General features: G+C 32.9%; 1 long non-coding RNA gene and 1 pseudogene across 1 annotated transcript; one reads left to right on the top strand and one right to left on the bottom strand.

Moving 5' to 3' along the window:
* Positions 1-1,526: 1,526 nt before the first annotated feature.
* LOC139812954 (uncharacterized) lies at positions 1,527-4,033 on the bottom strand (annotated as a pseudogene).
* A 375-nt stretch (positions 4,034-4,408) lies between these two features.
* LOC139813226 (uncharacterized) lies at positions 4,409-4,876 on the top strand. Its single transcript, XR_011732086.1, has 3 exons — positions 4,409-4,419; positions 4,499-4,665; positions 4,778-4,876. It is a non-coding gene; the product is annotated as an uncharacterized lncRNA (long non-coding RNA).
* The last annotated feature ends 4,169 nt before the right edge of the window (positions 4,877-9,045 follow it).

The following is a 9,045-nucleotide window of genomic DNA, read 5'->3' as shown; positions in this document are numbered from 1 at the left end:
GACGACTAGTACATATCTTAGTTAAAGCATTCATTTTTATTTCTAAATACTCTTTGATAATTAACTTTGATAATAAAATACATAGCCAGAGAGTTCTTTAGTCGTATCATCAAATATATGAGTATTTAAATCAGGAAAAAGATTACTCTTAGAATCTGATAACAATTCTCTCAATATCTTTGAGCATAACATAGCACCAAATTGAGGCTCAGTTGGAACTTTACCTTTATTGCAGTTTATTGCCCTTCTGAACAACTTCTCTGTCGCTAAAGCTAGTGTATTTACGCTTAACGATGGAGGTATCAAATTACCCCTGCTTTTAGTCACAATTAATCTCAAAGCATTTTTATGCGATAAATACTCTGTAGCATCATCTGAATAATTAGTTTCAATATTGTTCTTAAGATTCTTAGGTTCAATATCACAACACATAAGAGCTCCACGACATGTTTCACATTTAATTCTCGTCCAAACTTTACGAACTACATAGCCACATATGTAAGCAATAGCATTCTGTGAAAAACCACTCAGTAGTTCTGGTAACTCGCAATTAGTTTTACTCGCGCTAGAACTATTTCTTACAATCGTTGGCTTATCAGTCAAATCATATTTGTTACATACGCGTATATTGGCCATAGTATCATAAACCTCTGGATCATATCTATCTAAAAAGGCTTTTTTCCCTAAACCTGAACTAACCGTCAAAATTTTGGTATTATCTTGCATTGTCACATTGCCATTTGTGGCTTTTATTTCATTATGAATCAGCAGTCTTTTATATGAGGCTCTGAATTGCATAGCAGTGAGGTTGGGACACCAACCACTGCGAGCCCGAAGAGCACAAAAAAATAATTCTAAATGATCCTGACTCAATTTGTACGTCAATAAATATTTCATTTGAGAATTTGGTGCTTTAACTCCTCATATAAACTTATCACAGCCAAACAGGCAGAATACATTCCTAAGAATCCTACTTTACGGGTTGATGAAAACATCAATTATTTTCTGCGTTTCGCAGCGTTGAAATGTACGTTAAAAGTTCTTCGATTCGCGATCTCCATATATGTTCGTTCGTAATTCTTAACGGGGCCGTGTATCCTTGATAAGGGCTACGAGAATTCAAGAAATCGAATAAAATGTCAATTGAACGGATAAATTTGATCGCTGCTTCACAACCTTTGAATTCTGGTAACTGCAGTTCTTTTAAACAAAACTCCAACGCGTCGGCAACACTCTGACTCAGAGTCTGAGCCGCTAAATTCACTTTCATTTTTATTTTAAAATAATCAATATGTCTTAAACGTAATTTGTTCCCTGCACGTAACCCTTCTATCTCTTGTAGTTTAGCTAATGTTACAATGTATCTCCATTCAATTTTTATTTCCCTCATTATCTAGTAGAATTTGTCCTTTACCAAATGCATTACGGATCAATTTGAGCATGTGACAAGCATCAAAGATAACGTATATAGGTTTAGAAGTTATTGGATGGAAAAAGTAGAGCTGTACTTTATTTTTAGAAAAAATTGCCCCCAATCTTCGAACAGTTGCAAAATGTTCATTAGGCCCATCTAAAGTCAAAGACACAACCTCAACACCGGTCTCATGCAATTGAGTTAATGCATTTTCAATTAATACCGCGGATGTTTTTGATTCAATTCCATTGATGAGAAAATAACCAATGGGCAATTTCCAATTACTATCCAGACCAACTACCATAAAAACTAAGGCATTTTTGGCTTCTTTTGAATTGTCATTTAGCACAGATTCTGGTCCATAATCAACGTGACCATAAACCTTTCCATCTCTACCACGTTGTGTCCCTACTTTAATTCCAATCTCATCTATCATCAATGAACAGAGTATCTGCTAATTTTTTGTTTTGGCTTCCTCAACTTTTCGTGATAAAGCTTCAAAACTTTCAGCAGTGAATCCTGCTTCACCATCAATGGAATTGTACCATGAACGTAATGTACTTGGTGCAGGCAGAGCTGATTTCATTTTATCACGCACATAATTATAGGCTTTAGGTGAATAGTAAAAAAGAGTTAACGCGAAACTACGAAGGGCCGATGGGTATTGCATTCTTGAAATGGAGTTTGACTCACCATTATCAATGACACGTTGCAAAAATTCTTTGACACCTGGATCGACTATAGATTGTAAAGAACGTAAACAAGCTTCGGAAATTTGAACTTTCATAGAACTACAAAGCTCATCAATCATCTCTCGGAAAAATGATGCTTTTCTGTGCAGCCGATTGAGTTTCCTTTTCTGCAACTTGATGATCTTTTCCTTTTCCTTCAACCTTTGTTCACAATTAATAGTCTACGACGTAGCGTTGTGGGAGAACTTTCATAATGATGATCATGGTCTATAATCCGCCGCGATTTGCAAACTGGAGATGCTGTTGTAGAGTCGAATTGCATGGACGTTAGTCCTCTTCCTGCATTATCTGCAAAATTGTCAATAATATGTTGTGAATTTTCTCATTTCATGTATTTTTTCCTCATACATATGTTTATCATTCATCCTTGAATAATCCTTACCAGAATTATGAAGTGTCTTCATAGTTATGTCGCTAACATTATGAGAGCTTTTTCTTCTTGCTTCATCAACAGGAATTGAATTGATTGTTAACACATTGTGCGATTCATGATGTGGTACTGAGTTTGTTGTTATGTTGCTTTCAGTTGCAGGTGGAATATTTTCCTTACACGCAAGAAATTCTATGAAACAAAAAATTAGGAATTACCTTTTTATTATTACTATCATAATTTCTCTCTTAATATTATGGTGAAAATTAGATAAAAATCATATTAAAATTATTGATGGTTAATTACCTGAAGTTTCATACAGTGAACTACAGTCACTGGAAGTGAATATTGTTGGAATACTATTTTCTTTCATTGCCACATCGTGCAGTTCATGATGTGGTACTGAGTTTGTTATAATGTTGCTTTCAGTTGGAGGTGGAACATTTTCCTTAAATGCAAAAAATTCTACAAGAATTAGGAATTACATTTCTTTCTTAATATTATGATAAAAAAATGAGATAGAAATTATAACAAAATTATTAATGTTTAATTTACCTGAAGTTTCATCCAATAAAGTACAGTCAATGGAAGTGAATATTGTTGAAATACTATTTTCTTTTAATTTCCAGTATTTTCCTTTTACTTTTCTTAAACAAGATGCTTCAAAGTGACTTGAACATAAACAACTAGTTTCAGTAGGCCTCCAGTTTAGCATATTCATATTCCCCAACCATTTATTGAGAAGTTCTGGTTTTTCCAAGGAAGACCTAAATAGAATAAATATCGCATAAATATAAATGAAATGTAAAACTGTAGAACTAATGTTAAATAATACAACATTTGGAGAATATACCTGAAGAATGAATAAGGAGATTGATGCGAACGCTTGCGCTTGCATATTACACAGGATCCCGGGGGATCTCCGAAACGAGTTGGAACACTATTACGCTTCAAGCGTACTCTAAATTCAGATCTATCAAAACAGTCCTCAGTAAAGTGATCTGAACACAATAAGCTTTCTTTACTAGGTTTCCAATGCTTTAAGGGTACATTGTTAACCCATTGTTTTAGTAGAAATATATCTGCTAAAGGAAATCTGTAAAAGATGGATTATATACAGAATAGAACAAAATGTTAAATATTTTAATAACTAGTTTTCTTTAGCAATCTAATCTATGAAATGTGAAAATAATTAATTGACAAACCCGAAAACATAACCTGTAGTTGTCACATTTCATAAATGTTGTGTATAGATTATTCAATTTATACTTACTTATGATATGTTCGCCCACATCTTTTTTTTTTGGATGTTTTGGCGAAAGCAACATCTCACCATTTCTCAAAATTACTCAATAAGTTTTTTATGCACCTACGCACCTATGCGCACCCGTACGCACCCACTGGCACCCATCCGACGCAGTCACAGTCCACCACGCATGCGCGTACTTTGGACGTGTAAAATGGCGGACCCTCAATTGGGTACATCGCCAAGAGCATATCAGCAATCCATTTATATATATCAGTGGTGTAGACGGTACGACTCCATCTGCACTACGTGCACCTGGATACGCTGAGTCGTTGTCAGGACTCAGCGCAACTACACTCTGAAGGTGCTACACTAAAAGTGCAACGACGTGAACTGGCTATCGCTCGCTCTGCCGTGTGGGAACCAATCACGTCGCTGCAACGACGAAATACGCTTAATCGCGCAGGGAGCCACTCGATTTGCACCGAGTGACTACAAGACAGTCACTTTGACGACTCCCGTGTCTTTAGGTAAGTATACGGGTAATTTTACCCCTTTCTAATCTATTTTTCTTTTTCAGGTACCCAGGATCATCGTGGAATCGTCTCGTCTCATCACCGGAACCGGCGTAAATAAGGTAAGTATAAAAGATAAGTATGATGTACTTAAACCTATCGCACGCATGATAATATAATAATTAATAATTAAATCGACAGGGAATAATGTAAATAATTATAAATAAATGGATTGAACACTTTCGCACTAAATCTTGCAACCGACGCCAAAAGGCCAGTCGGTCCCATTGACACAACTCGACCTCCTATTGAAAGGGAAAGCCATAGCCCAGATGTCAGCGAGGCGAGAATCAACATCCGTGACCAAGGTGGGTGTGAAGACCAAGGCGGAAATTAAATCCACCGATCCCCGCATACATACTTCCACTCCCCTTCCCAATAACGATAATTCAGATAAGGAGAATACCAGTTTCGATGCAGACATCACCATTCCGTTGTCCGATAGTGACGAAGGAGTTCCTGTCGAGCAGCTGATCCAGTCGAGCCAGCAGATCCAGTCTGAATGACGCGGTGACAGGTGACAGCTGATTCGCAGAACGAGTGAAGGTTGGTCGAATGTCTGAAACATGGAAATAAGGACATTGTTAACGAACGCAGCGTATCTTAGATAAGCATGACGAACGACAGAGAAATCGCGAACGAATTTTTGATTATATACATGATACTCGCGTTAACGTTAATAATAATGAATACGATTCTTTTGACATATTTGATTTTATCACATAGAAATAAAGGTTGTAGAGACCTTAATTTAGTATTAGGCCTGCAACTCACCCCCGAAATTTGTTACCGAACCGGCAACGACGAGATAACCAACTCTAACTATGAAATATCGAAAGTACATCGTGTGAAAAGTAAATAAACGAAAGTTCGCTAAAGTTCGCGCGACGGAACAATACAAAATGGCGTCTTGAACATAGAGTACGGTAGGATTCTTCTCGATTTTTTTTCACATTTTTGGCTTGATAAAATTTAAATTATTAGTATCGAATTTTATTCAGAAAAGTGTAAACTTTAAGAATATGCATTATAAAATAGTCAAATCCCACACAGCACATAATATTGCAGAAATATTGCAGCAATATTATTTTTTCCATTGCAATATTACAATGAAATGTATCAGAAATATTGCAGTAATATTACTGAGATATCTCAGTAATATTAAAATGTCTGCGAAAATGAATATCAGTAATATTACTGATATTTATTTCAGTAATATTGCGGTAATATTACTGCAATATATCAGTAATATTACGGTAAAATTACTATAATATTTGCGTGATATTTGTATAATATTGCTAGGAATTAAAAAACCAAATTAATAATTTTTATTAAATTTTATTAAATTATTTTTAACAATATTGTTACATACAATTTTAAAATAATATTGATATTGTAAACGCAATAATATTATTTATGTAATATTAGATAATATTTATTTAATATTGCTAAAAATTAAAACATTTTAATGAATATTATTAAATTTTATCAAATTGTTATTTTTAATAATAGTATACATACAATATTAAGAAAATAATATTGATATTATCTTTCTATCTCTTTCTTCTTCAAAACTGCTCCATGCTACTCTGCACTGTATGAATTTCCACTGATAAAGAATGACGTAACACTATAACATAATACAAAAGCTGTAATTATTATTTATATCTAATTATACAAGGTGAGTTTTATTTTGTATGCCAATTATCTTCACTAATTATCTCAGAAAGTATTGGTTTATTGGAAAAATGTTTCAGATAAAAGTTGGAGGATTTATAGAGGAATAATGGATGATCTTATTAGATTTTGAGTCTGGAACCCATGTTGAGCCCAGTAGGGTCCAAGTCAATTTTTTAACATAATAACTCCTTTTTTTATTACATCATCTATTTCTACTAATTAATATAAACAACTTTTGTCTGTAACATTTTTATTTGCCTTATACTTTTTGGGATATTCAAGAAAGATTTGATAATTTTTTTAATATTTAGCTTATATCTTGATAAATGCTTGTCGAAGGGGAAAATGATACAAGACTTTTTGATTTGATATGGTCTCAAGAATATGCTATGCAATAATACCTAATTTCTTTAAATATTTGTGTATACATTTTCTTGAAGCTTTCATGTGTACACAATTATTTAAAGAAATTAGAATACTATTGCAACAGTATATTCTTGAAACCAAATCAAGTGAAAAAGTCTTGTACCACTTTTCACTCCGACGAACTTACTTACATATCTAATAAATAAATATTTTGCTCTTCTATCAAACTACTTGATGCTGCTCTGGACTGCATAAACATCCACTGATGGAAAGCAATACTGTAACATATAGCATAAGAACAATAATTATTATAAAATCATGTAAATGGTTTAAATAATTATGGTTAAATCATTTAATTAATGATTAAACTGCTTTTTAGGAGATTTGGGATCGGCATATTTCTATCACGTATCTCCAACTAAGGGCTCCAGTTGGATTAAACTGTTAAAAATTTTGAGGTTAAGTTAGCATCAAGATTTAAGTATAAAGCCGTCAATAAATAATTTCATTAGAGATTCGTTCAATAAGGTTATAAAGGCAAATATATGTATTTTAAGATGGTCATTGAAATGATTTTTATGATATTAACGTGGTTTTTGCAGACCATTATGCCACGTAATCTCTATTTTTGGATTTAAAGACCAATCGCCAAATATATATGTACAATGTACATATTAGTAATAATTATACAAAAATACTTTTAAAAATATTTGTGTGAACAATATTTATTAAATAAAGAAAAATTACCTGAAATTAAAACGATTGTTTCTGTGCGGTGTCGTACACGTGATTGCGTGGTCCCACGGAGCCATGCAAGAGACACCGAGAGAAGACCGAAAATGGTGGGGGTCGGTGCTGCGACCAAGCGCATAGCCACACACACTAGCGTTCTTCCCTCCACTTACGCAGAAACGTTCTGTTTATCCGTGTGACAAACTCGTAATTTGAAAAGTTTAATATTGATTACATAAGAAATATAAATTTTAAATTTTATCCATTTATTTTATTATCAATTTACTTACTGGCTCTTAATTAAAAATTAATTGTATATATAATTACCTTTTATTTTTACAAAACAAATAACAAGTTATAAAATTAAATACCACCACTTATAAAATTTATCTCAATCACTTTTATTCCCCAAAAGTACAAGTCAGTCTCTTATGATTTTATCACATTTTTTTATTTAGATTTTTCTTTATTTCAGTCCAAAATTCTTTAACTGGTATATATTATCTGTGCAATACGTATGATTGTGTGATACCTTAATAACGTCTTAATGACGTCAATAAAATGTCATTAAAATGTCATTTGACATTATTTTGCTACTTAAAGTATTATATTTCAACAATATATTTTAGCAATATTACTGTAATATTTCAATATTATTTAAAAACGTGTAATACATCAGTACTATTTCTGAAATATTTCATTGTAATACGTAATATTTCCACCATATTGCAATATTACTGCAATATTTCTGCAATATTATGTGCTGTGTGGGATATATAATTAATACAGTGAAATTTGGCGAAAGGTCAAATTTTTTGATATTTTGAAGTGAAACTTCTTTAGGCACGGTAGTGAGTTCGATTCGCGACACGAAAAAGTGTAACGGAAGTGAAACTTCTTTGGTACGGTAGTAAGTTCGATTGTGCGACACAAAAAGTGTAACGAAAATTTGACCAATAAGCGTACGGCGTTGACGAGACGGTTCTTCTTCTGGCACGGTAATAAGTTCGATTATGCGACACGAAAAGTGTAACGAAAATTCGACCAATAGGCGTACGAAATGAAACTTAAAATGAAACTTTGGTACGGTAGTAAGTTCGATTGTGCGACACGAAAAAACGTCACGAAATAGTGTCACGAAAATTCGACCAACAGGCGTACAAAGTGAAACTCCTTTTGGATCGGTAAGTAAATTCGATTTTGCGACTCGAAAACGCGTCACGAAAATTCGATCAGGCGTACGGCACTGGCGAGACGGATATAGTGAGAACTGCGTGTAACACTATATTTTCGAGTTGCGGGCGGCTCGGAGTGACTAATTCCGTTGCATTGTTTTTGTATTAATTTCAGAAAAGTTATGGCAAAGCCTTGCCTTCAGAAGTTTCACTTCTAACGCGCGTGGCGACCACGCGTTTATTTTTTTTTTTGTTCATGTAACTTTTAAGTTTTAACGTAATTAAATTAAATTTATAAGTTATTAATTTTAACTTAATTTAGTTAAAAAATATATTTATTTACTCAACTCTGATATAAATTAATATAAATATAAATTAAAAAATAAATGTTAAAATAAATAAATCTAAATATAAATAAGTAAATATAAATATAAATATAAATAAATAAATATATAAATATTTTGCTCATAAAAAAGTAATTCATGATATTTGATTTTTAGTATTATAAGACTTTGTCGTTGTCAGAAGAAGAATTACAAAAACGTAAAAATAAGTGCTCACGACATCGACGGAAATTGGAGCGACTAAATACTCCAGAAGGTAATATTTTATTTTATTATCACTTTTTATGTTATATATAATAAATATAATCTTTTTAAAGGTTTTTGGGATCCGATGTTTCCCGACACAGATTCATCATGACAGAATTGTCATGACAGAATAATTAAGACTGAA

This window comes from Temnothorax longispinosus, chromosome 5 (genome assembly GCF_030848805.1).
Source record: "Temnothorax longispinosus isolate EJ_2023e chromosome 5, Tlon_JGU_v1, whole genome shotgun sequence".
Lineage (NCBI taxonomy): Eukaryota > Metazoa > Arthropoda > Insecta > Hymenoptera > Formicidae > Temnothorax > Temnothorax longispinosus.
This window is presented reverse-complemented; position numbering and strand designations above follow the sequence as displayed.